This window comes from Lactuca serriola, chromosome 9, assembly GCF_051521515.1.
Source record: "Lactuca serriola cultivar US96UC23 chromosome 9, Lser_US96UC23_V15, whole genome shotgun sequence".
Taxonomy (NCBI): domain Eukaryota; kingdom Viridiplantae; phylum Streptophyta; class Magnoliopsida; order Asterales; family Asteraceae; genus Lactuca; species Lactuca serriola.
The window spans coordinates 33,402,437-33,422,835 of NC_136416.1; the positions used below are offsets into that span (position 1 = coordinate 33,402,437).

General features: G+C 29.5%; 1 long non-coding RNA gene across 2 annotated transcripts; it reads right to left on the bottom strand.

Moving 5' to 3' along the window:
* Positions 1 to 13,624: 13,624 nt before the first annotated feature.
* LOC145074344 (uncharacterized) lies at positions 13,625 to 15,614 on the bottom strand. Of its 2 annotated transcripts, none has more exons than XR_013691806.1 (2): positions 15,077 to 15,614; positions 13,625 to 14,873 (listed from the first exon to the last, which is right to left on the bottom strand). It is a non-coding gene; the product is annotated as an uncharacterized LOC145074344 (long non-coding RNA). The 2 variants fall into 2 exon arrangements; XR_013691807.1 differs by having other exon boundaries at positions 14,961 to 15,614.
* Positions 15,615 to 20,399: the final 4,785 nt, after the last annotated feature.

A 20,399-nucleotide genomic window follows, 5' to 3' on the forward strand; every position in this document is an offset into this window, starting at 1 on the left:
ATATATATATATACTTTTTAGTTGGTGATGCTTATATATAAAAGTCAAAGCAAAGATGGCATTTACAAGTTAACTTTAAAAAAGTCAATGACAATATAAAATGGTGCTAGTCAATTCAAGCATGATATCATTCATCATTAAATACAACTTTCATTTGCAAAATGAATCAAAAAAATGATAACAATGATTATGTTAAGTACCAAAGCATATATCTATTATATTAGGGAACATGCCTTATCAAGGTAATTAACTTTTCGGTATGTTCATATCTGGATAATTATCTTTTTTTTTGTACATATCTAGGTAACAAACTTGTTGAAAGCGTTCACATCTAGGATTTAACCTGCTATATGTGAACACTTTCAAAAAGTTTGTTACCTAGATGTGTACAAAAAAAAGTAGTTACCCAAATATAAACAAAACGAAAATTAAAAATTAAATTACATGAATGGTCTCTGTGGTTTTGGTCGCTAACTTATTTTTTTAACTTAAATGGTCCGTACTGTTTTTTTTATTGCGCGTTTGGTCCTCGTCTTACCTAAAAATACTATTGTGCCCTTATTAATTTATTTTTTTAATTAACTTTCTTATCTATGTATTTATTTTTTACATATTTAAAAAAAATTAATAGACCACACATATTTGTATCTCTTCGGATGATCCCTACTGTTTATTTTTAATTAATTTATTTTTTTTAACTCGGATGAACCCTACTGTATATTTTTGTTACGCGTTTGGTCTCTGTCTTATCTAAAAATACTATTTTCTCTTATTAATTTTTTTAATTAATTTTCTTATTTATGTATTTATTTTTTATAAAAAAAATTAATATACTCCACATATATGTATCTCATCACCGTAAACCTGAAACCACATTTGAGAAATTTAATTTGAGTCTTACCATTCACCATCTCATCTCTGATCCTCCCCATCTTTTATTTCTTTTCCATCTTTAGTAACATCGACGTCTTCACCGTCCTTTTTTTTTGGTACTTCAACTCTGGCGAACCAACACCATAACCTACTGTCTCTTCATCTTTAGTGGGTTGTGGTGTTGATTCGACGGAGTTGTAGGACCGAAAAAAGAAGTGATGATGAAAACGTCGGTATCACAAAAGATGAAAAATAAATAGAAGTTGAGAAGGATGAAAGATGGGATGGTGAGGAGATACATATATCTGGGGTCTACTAATTTTTCTTAAACATATAAAGCATAAGTACATAAACAAGAAATTTAATTAAAAAAATTAATAAGGGCACGATAGTCTTTTTAGGTAAGACAAAGACCAAGTTCGTAACAAAATTAAATAGTAGAGACCATTCGAGTTAAAAAATTAAATTAATTAAAAACTAAATAGTAGGGATCATTCGAGGAGATACAAATATGTGTGGTCTATTAATTTTTTTAAATATGTAAAAAATAAATACATAGATAAGAAAATTAATTAAAAAAATAAATTAATAAGGGATAATAGTATTTTTAGGTAAGACGGGGACCAAACGCACAACAAAAATAAACAGTAGAGACCATTTAAGTTAAAAAAAAATAAGTTAGCGACCAAAACCACAAATTCCCCCAAACCACAGGCACCATTCATGTAATTTAATGTTTACTTTTCGTTTTGTTCATATTTGGGTAACTATTTTTTTTGTACACATCTAGGTAACAAACTTGTTGAAAGCGTTCACATCTAGGATTTAACCTGCTATAGCAAGTCATAATGGTCATATGTAAACACTTCCAAAAAGTTTGTTACATACATATGTACAAAAAAAAAGATAGTTACCCAGATTTGAACATACCGAAAAGTTAATTACCTTGATAAGTCATATTCCATTATATTATAGGTTTAACGACTTCTAAGAATTATAGATTTAATTATTTAAAATATCTTTACATATATGAGTCTAATGGTCAGATGTTTATAAAAATAAATTTAACTGTTATATATATATATATATATATATATATATATATATATATATATATATATATATATATATATATATATATATAATAGGAGTAAAATTCATATATTACGTGAGTTAATTAAAAAATAAATAAATATGAATGTATAAATATTTAAGAATTTTGGATTTATAAGAAAATAAGAAAAATAATAAATTATTAAAATTGATTTTTATTTTAAATTTAAATAAATAAACAAAATAAACTAATAAGCCTTAATTTGAGAATTTTGAAATAAAAATTTAAGTCTATTAATGAAATTGATATTCATTTATTACTAAATTTATTGTAATTATTATATTAAAGTATTTTGTGAAATTTATTAAAATAGAAAAACTTATAAAATGACATGTGGAAAAGAAACTAATTCAAAATAACTACAAAATGATATTTGGAATTTGAATGAGAATGTGACATGTGACAAAAAACCCTTCATTTATTATAGTGTATATATATATATATATATATATATAGGGTTTAGTTCGTATTTAGTCACTTAACTTTTGACTTTGTGCTTATTTGGTCACTTAACTTGTTTTAAGTTTTAAAATGTCACGTAACTTTTAAATCTTTGCTAAAATGGTCACTATGACCGGTAATAATAGGTTACTACTATCTTAGGTCATTCAACTTTCTTTTTTGGCTATTTTAGGTCATTAAACTATAATTAGTCACTAAACTTTTGAAATTGTGCTCATTCGGTCACACACACACACATACACACACACACACACACATATATATATATATATATATATATATATATATTTCAAAAATTCATTTTTATAATTTCATTTGTTTCTTTTTTATATGTTTGTTTTTTCATAATTTGTATTTATAACTTCATTTTTAGTACACTTTTCGTGTTTTTTCACAATCTATTTTTCAACTTAACTTTTTACTTAGTTTTCATGTTTTTTTTTTCAAAATCCATTTTACAGCTTTATTTTTTATATGTTTTTCAATAAAATGTTTTTAGAACTTTGAATATTTGCTTCAACAATTAGATATAAATTAATTGAACTATAAAATTATTAACCAATTTGGAAATCCTAGATCTATGAGTTTGTCACTCATCTAATAATGTTGCATAGTTAACAACTTTTTAATCTGACTTCTGACAGTTTACCTATTACAAAAGTAACAATATCTTATATATATATTTCTCACATTAAAAGAATTATAATTACATAACTTACAATGTCCATAGTTATTGTTATCAAGTTGGATACTAATTAACCGAAAAGAATCATATTTTTGATCCATAATGCCATAATCAAACAAAACAGATAATTTAGAATTAGAGAAAAACCAATATCAGAAACAGGAAAAAATCAGGTTTTTTGTTTGAAAAACATATGTATGGTGTTACTACTCTTATAACAGGTAAACTTTCATATAAGAAAGTTGCTAATTATGCAAATATAAGAAAGTTGCTAATTATGCAACTTTAGTGGATGCATGAAAAACAAATAATTATAAAATTATTATTTGGGTTAATAATTATATAGTTCAGTGTTGAAACTTAATTGACAAAATAAATATACGAAGCTTTAAAAAAATTATGAAAAAAAAGGGAAAAAATGAATTTTGAAAAAAAAAACCATGAAAGTAAAATAGAAAAAGTTAAGTTGCAAAAAAAAGATTGTAAAAAAGTGCAAAAATGCAATAAAATTGAAGATATAAAACAAATTATTAAATATAACATGAAAAACAAAAGTAAAAAAAATTAAGCTATAAAAATGAATTGTGGATAAAAAAAAATATAAAATTGAATCAACACAATTTCAAAAATTTAGTGACCTAAAATAGCAAAAAAAGAAAGTTCAATGACCTTAGATTGTCAAAAAAAAAATGGTAACCTGTTATTGACGGTCATAGTGACCATTTTAGCAAAAATTTAAAAGTTAAGTGACTTTTAAAATTTAAAACGAGTTAAATGACCAAATAAATATATATATTTTTAGTACATTCTTTTTTTATAAAAAATTATATTTTTAGTACATTCCTTTTAAAGTTATATAGATCAACAAGGGATAATGTCATAAAAAGCCTTAAGTTTGGTAGAAAATATCGGTTTTACCCTTCGGCAGATTTTTGGTTCGTTTATACCGCAAATTTGTCATTTTTTTTTGTTGGTTTTGCCCTTGTTACCTGCAATAGCAGGTTTCCAGGTTATTATTCATTATTTTTTTGTGAAAAAACCCTTAAGTTTACAAATATTTTGCATAAAAACCCTTAAGATTATAAACATATAAAATATAAATATATATTCAAAATTTGATAAAACTAAATAGTTTTCTACTGAAACATATTTTTAGCTTTACATACGGTAACTTTTATATTTGTTTGATATAAACTTTTTATATTTAAATTTTAAAAAATTTACCTAGTTTTAACAAAATTTGAATATATTTCTTAATTAATACTTAAACTTTACAAAACAAAATTAAAAAACATTTGTTAGTTAATAATTAATTATGCTAAAATAGTTAATATTAATAATATGGTATCAAGTACATTCAATTTTAAAAGGTAAATAAAAATATTTTATATGTTTAAAAGGTTTGTATTTCATAAATACTAACATATCATATTTTTTATTTTTTTAAATACATAATAATATTATCATATTTTTTTTATAAAAATATCATAAACATTTTAAACATAAAAAATAAATATAAACATTTTAAACATATAAAATATAAATATATTTGTCTAATTTATTATATAAATATATTTGTTTTAATAAAAAATATGATAGTTTATTATTTCTGAAATACAAACATTTTAAACATATAAAATATTTTTATTTTTCTTTTAAAAAAATTAATTGAATGTAACTAATGTTATATTATTATTAGCTAACAAACGTTTTTTAATGTTGCTTTGAAAAGTTTAAGTATTAATTAATAAATATATTTAAATTTTCATAAAACTAGGTAACTTTTTTAGAATTTAAATATAAAAACTTTATATCAAACAAATATAAAATTTACCGTACATAAAGCTAAAAATATGTTTCAGTAGAAAATCTATTTAGTATTATAAAATTTTGAATATATATTTATATTTTATATGTTTATAATCTTAAGGGTTTTTTTGCAAAATATTTGTAAACGTAAGGGTTTTTTCGTAAAAAATAATTCATAGTAACCTGGAAACCTACTATTGCAGGTAACAAGGGCAAAACCGACAAAAAAATGACAAGTTTGCGGTATAAACGATCCAAAAATCTGCCGAAGGGTAAAACCGATATTTTCTGCCAAACTTAAGATTTTTTATGACATTATCCCGATCAACAAAAACATGTTCCACTTATTAGTTTTTTTTATATTTTCTTATATCGTTTTTTAAATAACTTTATAAAATTTACTATTGCAAAATCATTACCAAACAAATTATCTATATATTATTAACTCGAATCATTTGTTACATTATTAAAAACAACATTTTTTAACTAATAAACTATATTTATACGACATTTTATATAAATATTATATTTTATGTGTTAATTTTGTGTTTTATTAGTACTTTTTGTAACGGAAGTGTTAGTATGTGTTAGTATATGTTTGGGATAGAATCCATAATTTTTTTTGTTAGAGACCTTGTTATCCAAGTGGTTTAACATTAACTCTACAATGAAACCCTACATATCATTTTCTATATAATTAAACGTCTCTCCTTTTAAGGAGAAAATATCACCTTTTAGCTCTCATTTTTCTTCATACGAACTCAGAATTCTTTAACAGTTTGACTTATGTTTTCTATGCCTAGATTCGTAAGTGTCCCCTTGTGATTAACCTAGGCTACATTTCTTGTAACCCAGACATAAGGTAGAAATATCAATTCGAAAAGTGTTTACACGATCCAAGGAGTATCCAGATCTCCACGATAAACTCTACCCTCTTTCTAACACAAAATTATGTAAGTAATAAAGTGTGAATTGAGAATGAAATTACAACAAAATAATGTAAAAATGAGATTTAAAATGGTATTGGAGATGCCAAGTCCTAGATTATATTCATTGAAATGTTCTCTTTATTTGTATATCATTCATTCATGTGTATTAACTTAATCAAAACAAAGAAAAATAAATAAATAAATTATATGTACCTACAAAGTTGATTGGCAATTCTATTTTTATGTCTAACAAAAAGTTATATGGGATGAATGACTTGAATGTATATTACTAAGCATGTTTTACGATCTTTACCAGGTTATCCTAGAAGATATATCCATCATAAATATTTTAAGTTTTTATCAATTTACACAATGAATAAAGTATCCTATAACAATCTAAATATATATTATAAGATGATGAAGTTTTAATAACAAGTTAAAATATCATTTCATAATTATGTCATGCAGAAATCTTTTTATTACACATAACAATAAAAAGTTAAAAACATGGTTACCTAAACAGAATAACTTTCATCTCATTTCCCCTACCTAAATTAACAGTTGTTTGAAAGTTTTTCCAAATTACATCGCCGAAGAAAAAATAATCTCTCTAGTATTGAAGCTCATGTTCGGCTGAAACTGCATGCAATTGCCGGATTCTTCGAGTGCCGGTGGCGCGTTCGATCTAGAGCTGCTGTCGGCACTGTTAGAAGGAGGGTGATAGTACAGACGAGCAGTTTGAGGACAGTGAGAGTGAAATCTAGCCACCATTCTCACCCCTAAATCCAACATCTCCACGTATTTCCCCATAATCATAACTATCACAGGTCCGACGATACTCACGACTGACTCACCTGGAATAGATTCTAAAACTGGTGAGCGCGAGATCTGATCGGTTCTGATAGCGCCAAAAGCATGCAAAATAGAAAGAGAGAGAGTTTTATTTGTGGTGTTTGAGTTGCTTTGAAACAAGGGATGAATCAGAGGATTTATAGCGTGGCGGTGGCAGACGATCGAATTGAAAGCATCTTCCTTTCGTCTTCATTTGACTTGGACCTTTCCACTTGTCTTCTTCTCTAGTGGCTTTGACCCTTTCTATATATATTATTATGTTCTTATTTTTATTTTCATTTGACTTGTGCACTTTAAGGCTCAAATCACCCAACACATACTATGCCAATTGCACATGTCAAATGCCCACACAACCTAGTTGGCACCGCTTGAACCTTACAACGCCACAAAGAAATGACTAATGACATTTATTGTTTTGAGTAATTTTGTTGAATTGTTTGGTGTTATTTTTTCAATGGCATTTGGTATATTAAGTAATTTGCCTTTTAAATTTTGGTTATTCGAATGCAAGCTGTTGGAAGTTGTGCTGTGGTGGATGTTTTAAGGAAAAAAAAGATGAGCATTGCTTGAATTCACTAGAGAAAGTTGTTTAAAGCACCATTTTTCTATATAACTTCTTTTTGAGAAATGCCTCCTCCGATACCATTGACCAAAATCAGTTACAAATATACCCCCATTAATCTGTCATGTACCCTACAAGCCTACAACACATATCAAAGAGTTTCAAGTGTTAAGCCCCAAAAGAGACATGAAGTTAGCATTGAGAATGTCATGTGCTGAAGAGGGGTTTCATATCATACTATATTATAAAGAAAACATTTTTTTTACCATATTTATTTGAAACTCTTATGTATTTTTTCTTTCACCATATTCATTTGAAACTTCCATGACTTTTCAATTTCTTTATAATAATAATTATAAGTTGGTTAATAAGATTAAATAAATATCAAACCTAAAGTGTAATTATATATAAACTAAATTTCAATATTAAAATAATATCTTTACTTCTACTTATAAAGTTATGTTTTTTTTTTAACTTTTAACATATTATACTTAATTTATTAGTTTTAATATAGTATTGGATGTAAACCATTATCATTTTAAATATACAATTTTGAAACAATTTGTATAAGACACTTAAATTATTAATTTAAATATAACATTACAGGGTCAACTTCAATATAAATTTTAGTTTAACTTAAACAACTCAAAAAATATTTTGTAAATAATTAAAAGTGATAAACTGTAATGTCTTTCCAATAATGATTTTAAGTTGGTTAATAAAGTTAAATAAATATCAAACCTAAAGTGTAATCATAAATAAACTAAATTTCAATTTTAAAATAATATCTTAACTTCTACTTATAAAGTTATGTCTTTAACTTTTAATATATTATACTTAATTTATTAGATTAAATATGTTGTTGTATGTAAACTATTATCAGTTTAAAGGTACAACTTTTGAACAGTTTTGACAAAATATTTAAATTATTAATTTAAATATAACATTACAGTATCAAGTTAAATATAAATTTCAGTTCCACTTAAAAACCCAAAGAATATTTTGTAAATAGTTAAAGTGATAAATTGTAGTGATAAATGCAAAAACTAAATTGTAATCTTAATTTAACTAAAATATTTCCTAAAGATATTTTTATAATCGTTAAAAGTTTTCAAATAAGTAGCTTAAAATAACTTACAATAATAATAGTTAAAAATAACTCTATCTAAATGATTATATTGTTACCTTTAAAATAAAAAAATAAAACAATGTTTGATGTTTTAAAAAATTATAATGATAGAAATTAAAACATTAAGCAAATAAATTTAAAAAATTTAATTAACAATAACAACAACTATAAATAACATTAAACCGTATATTATATTTAATTTTATTCATGTGTAACTTGCGGGTAGAAGTCATTCAAACGATTGACTAAACTACAATATTAAAATCTCATATTATATTTCTATTTATAAATTTATGACTTTAGCTTTTTAACATATTATAGTTAACTTATTTGTTTAAATATTTTGTCGTATGTGAGCAATTATCATTTTAAAGTCACAACATTTGTATAATTTATGAGTTGATGCAAAATAGCTAAATTATCTATTTTAGTATAATATTAAACAATTAACTTAAATCAAAATTTCAGTTAAACTTGAAAAAATTCGAGAGCCTGTTTATAAATAGTTAAAGATTATAAATTATAGCGTTAAACCAAAGTTGCAATCCTAAATTAACAAAGAAAAACCATGAAACTATTTTTTATAATCATTAACAATTTTCAAATAAATAGATTAAAAATAACTTACAATAAGAATAGTTAAAAGTAATATTATATAAAAAAAAAAACTAGAATATTTTCTTTAAAAACAAAAAAAAATGTTTTTTGTTTTAAATAACTACAATCATAGAAACTAAAAATATTCATCAAATAAATTTTAGAAACATTAAATTTCTGAAACCAAATTAAAATAATTAACAGTTTTGAAAATACGTTATTTTAAATAACTTACAACAACAATAGTTAAAAGTAAAATTATATAACAAATTATATTGTTGTCTTTAAAAACAAAAACAATGTTTGATGTTTTACATAATTACAATGATAGAAATTAAAATCTTAAGCAAATAAAGTTTTTAAAATTAATTAATCATAACAACAACTATAAATATCATTAAATCATATATGATATTTAATTTTATTCATAAGTAACCTGCAGGTAGACGTCATTAAGACACTTAGGATTATACAATTTTAAAGCTTTCTACATTATCATACAATTCAAAACAAACAATGTTTATACAAACTTATTATAAGATTTATTATATAAAAGATAATAACAATGTCATTGATATATTTAAAAAAACATATATTTGTAAAAATTTCAAATATATTGTTGTATTTTGCGCAACGCGCGGGTATTCGCCTAGTTATAACCATAAAAACAGTGAAAATCAGGCTTGAAGCGGCATGTCGTGCTAAATATGGTAAATGGTGGATCAAGGGTACGAGAGATGAATGTGCTAGCTTTTTCAACTCGGTAAGTTAGTGGACAAACACACTTGTTCAAGAATACATATATCTAAGCACCCGACATTTTCAAGCCAACAATAATGTGTTTGTTCATCACATAAAAGGATTTACTGGCTTATGGAACCAGAAAAATGTTGTGGTTACAACATATTATTTGCAATCTTAACAATCGATCCAATGTTTATACTTCCTACTCGTTAGCATGGTGGGTGAAATGTACAACTTTTAAGGGGATCTCTTAAAGAAGGTTTTTTCAGACTCCATGTGTATTGTTGCAATCTAGAAAAAACGAATCTGAAAACAATATTGTAAAAGGTAGGACATGATGATGTGTTAGTTTAATAGATTTTATTTTGATAAAAAGAATTAGCCAATCAAAATCTACCATCCCATTTCTCTCTCCTCTCTCCTCTCACTATGTAGGTGACGGGTTCTTCTTAGCACCCCCTTAGCACATGCATGGAAGGGGGTGGTGTAGTGCATGCTTAGCATGCCTTGGCGAGAGCTCCTAGTGAGCCCATTCCATATGGCCTAAGAGCATTAGACATGTCTTCCCAAATAGCCTTGGAGTCAATAGCATTTACGCGCTTAACAATGTTCTTCTTTTCAAATGGGTTGGGAGTTTCCGGGTCGCGCCTAAAGCTTTTTTGGTTAGGGCGATCAATGCCACTCATGGCCATCATAACCTTCTTTTCCTTTACCTACAAATGACAGAAACTCGATTTGGATTGTTATTCGCAAGGCGTTGGAGAGATCAAGGGTGAAAGGATTTAACCTTTTTCCCACTTGTAAAAAGAAAGTAGGAGACGATTATCTTACATCATTTTAAGAGGACTTGTGGATTCGAGATGTGGCTATCAAATTGTAGTTTCTAGACTTTTTTCCCTTGAGTTGGATAAGAATATTATAGTTAGAGCCAAGATGCAACAACATTACAGATTTGAGTCTTTTTCATCGGAGACCAAGAGATGGAGTTAAAGGTATCCGGTGATCTGAGCTCACAAACTTATTATTTTTGGTTGTGCTTTCTTCGAACCCAGATAAGTGAGTTTGGTGATTTCTTAGCTCTAATGATTTCATAATTGGTTCTTCGAGATTGTGTATTTACAAATAGACACTGATTATCACTAACGACCACAATCTTGAATTTATATGCTCATGAATCATTATTGAGTGGTATTGATAATTATACATGATTCTATAGGGTCACACATTTATCAAGTTGACACATTTTGTATATTTATTATTAATGTGATTATTAATAAATAATATCAATTCTAGTATTTAATTAGGAAATAATTTTTATTTTGTGAAAATAATAATTATAAGAGAATATAACTAGTTATTATACCATATGGTATGATAAAATAAGTCATGTACAAAGTTTTGGACACTTTGGTTAACCATGGTTATGTTAATGAGTTAACATACCATGGTTAATAAATTAGAAGATAATTTTTGTCTTCTTTCTTAAGCATGGCCGAATTTTTCTAAGGCATAGGAGGTTGTTTGTCAACCTCACACCTTTGTCCCTCATGTTTCTAAAAGGTTACCAATACTTTATATTATTATAATCTAAATGTATGTCTTGCATGAAAGTGTATCAGTAGGGCCTTTACATGAGTTTTTGGCTAGTTTTTTTTACTCTTTTATTCTTCATTTCTTCACCATAAAACCGTAAGTAGTAAAGAGTTCTCTCCATTTGAAGTTTGGTGTTTTAGTTTGGTGATTAAAGCTTTCTTGAGTTGTCTCTTTTAGTTCTTATTTAAGTTAAGTACTAAAAGGCTTAAGAAACCCAAGAATACAAGAAGGAACTAGCATTCCAAGTGCTTTAATCTTGATGGTGGATACTTGTAGAGAAAATCATACTCTTTGATTTTTCTATCTTCATCGACACCCCAAAACCAAGTGGGTTCAAAGGCTTCAAAAATTGTCGCTCTAAATCACTATATAGTTGTTTTAGTATCATTCTAACATCTATAAATGGGTCCTAGATGGTTTGGTTTTGTTATAAACTCAAAAATAAACTTGTTATTTTTAACGCTAGCTTCCGTTGACCAGTTTTTATGAAAAACACACTTATATTTGTATCAAAATCCATCACAAAGGGTTTCTAGCCTAGCAGTATTAAGTTTTTCCCTTCTTATTCCAGAGATGGAATAAGAAGTAGTTTAGGAGACTATTAGATTTTTCATTTAAAAAAAAAAAAGTTGTCACTAATGTTCCTAGTCGGTTGTGTCGCTTTATTCTTATCAATGTAAATTTTATGGTTTGGCGTTTATCTTTGAACGAGCTCCCTATTAGACTCAATCTTTCTATTGGAAGGATTGATATCCCCTTTTGATGCGTCCAAATTGTGATAGGGGTTAGATTTTGTGGCTCATTTGTTATTTAGCTGTCATGTTACTAGTTGTCATTGGTGGCATCTATGTACTTATGGGGAGATGGTGGCATCTAAGTGCTTTTGGGGGGATGGTGGGACATTCATGTGTCGGCTATGGATTCTTTTTAGGAGTGGTTAGTGTGGTTTTCTATCTTGTGGTTGCATAAAATGAAAAAGGATTTCTTGGAGGTGATTTTTTTGGACTATGTGGTAGCATTTGTGGCCTTTTCGAAATTCCCTTTTGTGCGGTGTAGATAGACCTAAAAAGTTCTTTTTTTTTTTTTTTTTAAATAAAGATGTCACTTAAGATTTATTTGGGTGAATAGTAGGAGTGAGACTATGGACCTTAATTGAGTTTCTTTGCTTCAAGACCCAATTATTGATATTTCCTCCATGTAATCGGTTTTGTTTTTGTCTAGCTTTTTGATAGCTTAATTAAAGTTATGTCGTTCAAAAAAAATAGCACAACATGGGTGATTGTTACTACCATGTAGGGATGAACATTTGACTTAGTAGACTGATCAGGCTGAAAAAAAAAAATTGCAACTGGAGCTGAAACGAAACCGAGATATTCAATCCGGTTCTAGGTTCTTCGTTTCCTACTAAATCGGTTACAAGTTCTTCGGTTCTCGGCATGTTTCAAGCCAGTTTCGGAACATAACACATCCCTAATGAGCACACTTGTGGAACCGAACTAGCTCTAGGATATTAACTCCGGTTTCCGGTTCTCAATTTCACATTAAATCGGTTCTCGGTTCGGTTCAAAACCGATGCTCACCCGTACCATGTATCAACAAAACGAATGAAAAATTAAATCAACTAAAATAGACATTTACCTTGGGCGCTCTGAAATAAATAAAACGTCTATGAAATACTATTCAAAATGTTGTAAACCATCACAACACCTTGAATACACGTTTTACCTACACAGTGATACAAAACACCTAGATCTATAGTAACAACTTTATACAGTTTTGTAAGCAATATTTTGGAGTCCGAAATAACATGTCCGAATTTCAAAGAATAAATCTAGAACACACCATTTTCATTCTAAAAAATGTTTCATGTTTAGTAAAAATCTAACAAAAAATTAAAAACACCAAAACAAAATAGATTCTGATACAAAAACATATCAATGTGCAATTTATTTGAAAAACCAGCAATAGTATCAGAAAATGAGAGCAAACTAATAATTATATATATCCAAAATTCAAAAATGGCCACGTTTCTACCTGTTAATTATTTTGGTTAATGGAAAGAAATGATTGGTCATTTTATATCCCTATGTTTTTTCGTTTTGAGTTTGATCTCTTTTAAGAAAATTTCTTGACTTCCGATCCGATCTCATTAAAAGTGGAAATTTTAGTACAACCCCAAAAGAAAACTACACATGATGGTTGCAAACTGCTGAAGCTTATTAAAAGCTGAACCAATTTAATCTGCTATTTGTATTTGAATCGCAGGGAAAACAAATTGATATCATAAAAAATTGAATTTATATCTTTGTATTGCTAATACTACAAAAAAGAATGAACATTTCAGTGTATGAATCAACGAATGTTTAGGAGTTCCTCCAATTTACATAGCGGAAGAAAAAATAATCTCTCTAGTATTGAAGCTCATGCTCGCCTGAAACCGTCTGATTTTGCCGGATTCTTCAAGTGCTTGTGGCGCGTGAGATCTACAGCTGCTGTCTACGGAGTTTGAAGGAGGATGGTAGTACAACCGGGCAGTTTGAGGACAGTGAGAATGAAATCTAGCCGCCATTCTCACCCCTAAATCCAATATCTCAACGTATTTCCCCATTATAATTAACAAAACAAGAACGACACTCACAAACACGGGTGAAATTGAACCAGACACCGATGAAGATGGTATCTGATCGGATCGGAGACCGCCTGAAAGATGAATCGAGAGAGAATTTTGAAAGGTGAAAAGGTTTGTAGTTTGGGTTGAAAGGCAGAGGGTTTATATGGTCTCTCGATGCAGCTCCTTTTGACTTGGACCCTTTCGCCTTTCTTTCCACTTCTTTGACCACTTTTTATTATACTTTTCAATTGGATTCCTTTTTTTTTTTTTTTTTTTTTAACTCCATTTGCATTATATGACCCCTTTTATTTTTTTATTCTTTTTTTTGTATTGAAGTTTGAAAATTGAACATTACAATTTTTTTAAGAAGGTAGCGTTTCACACAACATATTTGATAAGATTAAGGAATAATAACTTAAAAAAATAATTTATTTTTTGATTTATATAAATTTGTCAGTGAGTTTTTTTTCTTTTCTTGTCAATATTTAAAAGGGATCCTTATGATCTGCTATGGGAGATATAACCGATTTCCGGCGTATTTGACAACTATGACGATGCTCCGTTCATTTTCTCTGACTAAACATCATTTTTCTGGCGACAAGTTGAAATTTTTTTTTTTTTGAAATCACACTCATGCAAATTTGGATTCATGTTTATCTAATAAATATACAAATTTGTAAAATAAGTTCATCAATGGCAAATCTAGCAAAACACAAAATCATTGTAATGATTTTCAATTTCTGAAATAGGGTTTGCAATTTCTGAAATAACACACACAAACACACTCAAATATAAAGAAGCTCTCAAAAACACAATGAACAAACTGCGATGAACCGGACAAATATTTGAAGAACACGATGAACAAACCCATCAGAAAAAGTCTGGATTTCGATTTTATTTCAGAAGAACCCACCTGAAAGTCGAATTCTTTCCAGATTATGCTCATAAACTCATACCTTCGAATAAGTTATTTTTCAAAAATCGATTTTAAAAAACCCACCTGAAACCCTAAAGTTCGAGTTCACTTTCAAAGGTTGAAAACGATTCTGTGGTTTTTAAATTCGAACATAGATGAAGATAAATACACATACCAATGATGAACACACATATACATACCTTCGATCTGTTTGAACATGAACTCGAGGGTTTTCATGACGGGTTTTGAACACATATCTTGAAATTTTGTCAGACAGTCAAGAACACGTCAGACCTTCAAGCTCGATTTTGGGAAAACCTTCACATGTGAGCGTGTTCATCTTCAAGGAACCCAAAACACAACAAATCCATTTCTTTTTTGTTCTTGGAAATCGATTTCTGGGTTTGAAAACCCTAACTCGACTTAGGGTTGTTCTTGAGTTAGATTTTTGGTCTTTGTGTTTATGGAAAACACACACAGAACAATAGGTATGGTTTTATGTTTGTGTTGAAGATCGTGTGTGTTTGTGTGTGTGTTCATTTGATATGGGGTTCTTGAGTTTGAAGAAACAACTGATCTGGGGTTCTTGAGTTCATCTGATTTGGGGTTTTTGTGTTTATCTGATGTTTGAAGAAATAACTTACAAAAAAAAAGATGTAGATGAAGAATGAATTAATGATGTTTTTTTGAATGGTTCAACAAGTTCAATGAGAAAATGTGGACAAGAAAACTAAGTGATTAAAGTTGTACAAATCAAGAAATAAGTTACGAAAACTAAGTGATTAAAGTTGTACAAATCAAGAAATAAGTTACCCTTTTAAGTCATTATCCTTAAAATTAACGGGCAAGTATAATAAAATTAACGTACGACTATTTTTTACTTAATAGAAGGAATCTGAAATTTATAATTGTGCAAAAGTATTAGGTAAAAACTAATTGAAATAACTTTTAGATTTAAAGTTTTTTTATTTAGAATAAAACCTAAAAGTTTTAACTATCGGAACGGAGTTTTTTTCCCAATATTTTTTTCTTGAAATCTGAAAACTAAAAGCTCTTAAAAATTACGTGCCGAACACAAGCCATGCTTTTCAAAATCATTACATTAATTTATTTATTTTTTGGCATAAGTGGACTAAAATCAAAATATCCACGGTTTCGTTAATGGGAAAGCTAGTGTTACACTATCCGATCTTTAAGGATTTTTCGGGCAAAATAAGTTAAGTATAAAACTAAATATTAGATCATAGTACGATCATGGGAAAGTTGTTTGGAGTCTAAGACACCTAACGGAGTGTTTTGATTTCATTAATATACACTCTTAGCGGGCTGGTTATACGTTTTCTTCAAAAACCCGTAATTTTTGCATACGAACTTCGTTTTTGACGTTCTTTGTATCCACAAAATAGTACTTACATTTTTTTCTGATTAGGGTATTATTTGTACAAAACAATACTTAATACATATGTCTACTTTAAATGCATGTTTTAATTCCCTTTTTATGTATTACGACGAGTGTATATTTGTCAACAATCTACACCCATCTAAAACTAGAATGATATTCTGTATGCATTTCCAAGTATAAAATTTATTTGCATCAAAATGTGTGGAATACGTCGCATTAGGTCTATTACATCGTGTTTCACATGCTGTGACTGACGATCTTGATTAAATTTGACGGTTTGTCATAGAACCAAAATTGAGTTTCTTTTCTTCAAGAGACAATTCTTGCTATTTCCTATATGTAATATTTTTTGTTGTTTTCTAGCTTCGTGGTAGCTTAATAAAAATTTTATCGTGCAAAAGCAAAATATCCAAACCATTGTGTTGTCGGCATTTGCTCATGAATTTACATGTTATGGCTGAAGAAAAAAAATATACAAGAATGGAAATATTGTTTTGGGAGACATGAAAGGCATACATAATGTATATGTAATGACGTAAATTTTCAAAACAATTTTTCATTTTTAAATCATACTTTCAATCGTCAAAACAATATCAAACCAACTGTATCCAGTGTCATCATAACAAAACAAATCTCAAAATCTCAAAAGATCTCAAATACATAAATCCTCTCAGTGTGTACGGATCATGTCGGCGCCTTCCCACGGTAATCGCTAGTACCTGAAATATATAACACAACAACTGTAAGCATAAATGCTTAATGAGTTTCCCAAAATACCACATAAAACACATATTAGCCACTCGAGGCTATAACTCTATGGACCCTCTGGTCCTAACTTTGTGGACCTTTCGGTCATAACTCTGTATCCTCTGGAACACACACACACACAACATAAATCACATAGAAATAATGCAGTGCATCACATCACATAAATAGCATACAAAATACTTTGTCACATAACTCTAATTACCACTCTAGGTAAAGTATAGTGAGAAGACTCACCTCAGCTAGCAGGTGAGCAAATAACCTCGCACTCGGATCTCGAACTAGCCTCCTCGTAACACAAACGATGAATTTCTCCTATTAATACTCTTTTCACGACTCAGATAAACGAAGGCGGTTCTTTCTCTTTCTAACTCTTTAAAGTGGTTAAAAAGACCATTTTTCCCCTCCGAGGTCTCTATCACATATGTTGACCCAAACCCCACAGTCAACAGAAGTCAAACTTGAGTCAACGGTCCATGTTTGACCCGACTCATCGAGTCCCCTCGTATCCTCCGAAGTCTCAAAAGTCCAGCTCAACTCGTTGAGTTGACCCCCAACTCGCCGAGTTATCCCACAATCAATCCATCGGGACAAAACCTCGCCGACTCGTCGAGTCGGGACATGGACTCGGCGAGTCCCTTTGATCTGATTTCTCATTCAGACGATTTCGACCAGATCTATCACTCTAAACTATAGATCTATCATCCCAAGGCTCAATAATTATGTAAAGCTTCGATCTTTACATTCATACATGATGCTATTGATTCAAAATGCCAATACATGCTCTTCATGAAGGTTTTTGCTCATCAACCCTCATTTGGACCACTAAATTTGAGACATCTAGACTCTAAGGACCTTAGGAGGTCCAGATCTGAGGTTTCCAACCACAACCAGGTCTCATTCGACTCATAGATTCAAAAGAATGGAGGCAAATCCGTAAAACTCCCAAAATGAGATCTAGTACAAGGAATGAACAAGATGAGGACTTTGTACCTTCTCTTAGCAGCTGAAACACTCAATACCACAGATCCACTACCTTCCTTTGTTCTCCATCATGAAGCTCTTCATCCTTCTTCATAGAAATGCACCAAGAATCACAATACGAGATTCTCTCTCACTCTCTAGCTCCAAAAGAAATTAGGGTTTGCTCTCAGGGGAAGGTAGCTGCAAATGAGGCTATAAATGCCTTTAAATATGTCCCAAACCCAGGAAATTAGGGTTTCTCTACCCAGCACCTACTCGGCGAGTCCCTCCTCTAACTCGTTGAGTCCATTCATTAAATCCACATGAGCAACTCGACTCGACTCTGCGAGTTGGTCCCTCAACTCGTCGAGTCCCTCCTTAAATCTCAAGATTAACATACACAATAATGTCCCTAAAAATCCGGATGTTACAGTATAATTTCCGTTTTAGTTTGGCTAAGCTTTGTCGTGCAATTCCAACTCAATACGCATGATAAGCCGATGTTGGTCATGAAAATGAGTAAGGTGTTCTTCCTACGGATGCATTATAATATAATGACCTCAGTAGTGTTGATTTCATCAATGCTTTTTCAGGAGATGAATACTAACTAGGGATGGAAATTCCACCCGAACTGGTGGGGAACCCGATTGACTCGCCTCAATCGGGGACGGGTATTCCCCGCCAAAACGAGTACCAGGTACGGGGCCGGGGATCCCCATTATGCTAAAATAGGGGATGGGGTCAGGGCCGGGTATAACAATCACTAACCCGCTCCGCCCCCACTTTGATTATATATATATATATATATATATATATAGAAGTAAGTTCAAATAAAAATAGTAAATAGTGTGAAAACGTAAAAACACTATGTTTATGTTGTTATTCTGTAATGAATGTTGTATATGTATAGTGTTGAACTAATTCTCGATTGAATAGTAACGTTTGATTATTCATATATTAATTAGAATGTTATTATTCTATTATAAATATATGTATGTGCATTTTTGTAGTAAATTCTAATTGTAGTTTAACCTATGACTATTCGTTTATTCATTGTTGAATAATAACATGTTTAACCTATGACTATTCGTTTATTCATTGATGAATAATAACATAAAGTAGTGGATACAAAATTCATTGCGGAATAATAAAATAAAAAATAGTGTTTTTACATTCTCATACTATTTGCTGTTTTTATTTGAACTATCCCCTATAGGAGTGAGCAAAAACCGCACCGCAACTAAAATTAACCGCATAAACCGCAACCGAAAAACCGCAACCGCAATAAAAACCGATGATGAGGTTTTCTGGTTTTCAAAAACCGCAAATTTACGGTGCAGTGCGGTTATTAGTTTCCAAAAACCGCAAAAAAACTGCACCACACTCATATATTATATACACTTTTTTTTTTATCAATTATTAGTTTATTAAATATTAAAAATAAGACAAGTTTCATGAATGAAAGACGGATAAAGTACTAGAAGACAAAAGTGTTGGTTTTTTCTTATGTTTAAATTTGAAAAAATGATGAAATTAGACAATTTAAGATATTTATTGTTAATTACTATTGATTTGACGTTTTTAAAATATTAGTTGTTTGTGGTTTAAGTTAAATAGTTAATTGTCTTATACCTTCTGGCTTTTTTATTATTACAAGTAATATGTTTGAACTCTTAAAACTATTTAAGCTCTAAATTGTGGTTAAAAACCACACAAAATAACCGCACCAAATCAATGCGGTTAATAACCGCAACACAGAAAAACAAAACTGCACCGCAAAAATAACCGCCTAACCGCACCACAAAAATAACCGCACCATGCGGTTTTGAACATGGATTAACCGCATATGTGGTTAGTGGTGAGGTTTTGGCTAATAACCGCACCGAACCGCACCGCGCTCACCCCTAAATTCCCCTATATATATATATATATATATATATATATATATATATATATATATATATATCATTTATTGAATATGAATTAAGTCCACTAAAATGATTTGATCTGTATTAGACCATTAGAGATAGAGTCCATATACCAAATTATGTTCCCAATTCCAAGAGTTCTTCAATCGTCACTTTGTTCGTCGATCTGTATACCAAATCGACACTTTTTGTTTTGACGCTTGTTAAACTTTATGATTGATGTAAACATAGTCTATTTATGGCATATGGTTTTGATGACTTATTAAACTTGTTTTTTCTTCTTTTTGTGTAAGTTGAGTTTATTATGTTGATAGAGTGGGGATGGGTTGGGGATGGGCTGGGGAAAAGTCCAAAATAAAAAGGGGAGGGGATTTGATTCCCCGCATCCATCGGGGATGGGGATGGGGACAATGTTAGACATTCGGGGATGGGGACAGGGATGATCAACCCCGCCCCAAATACGTT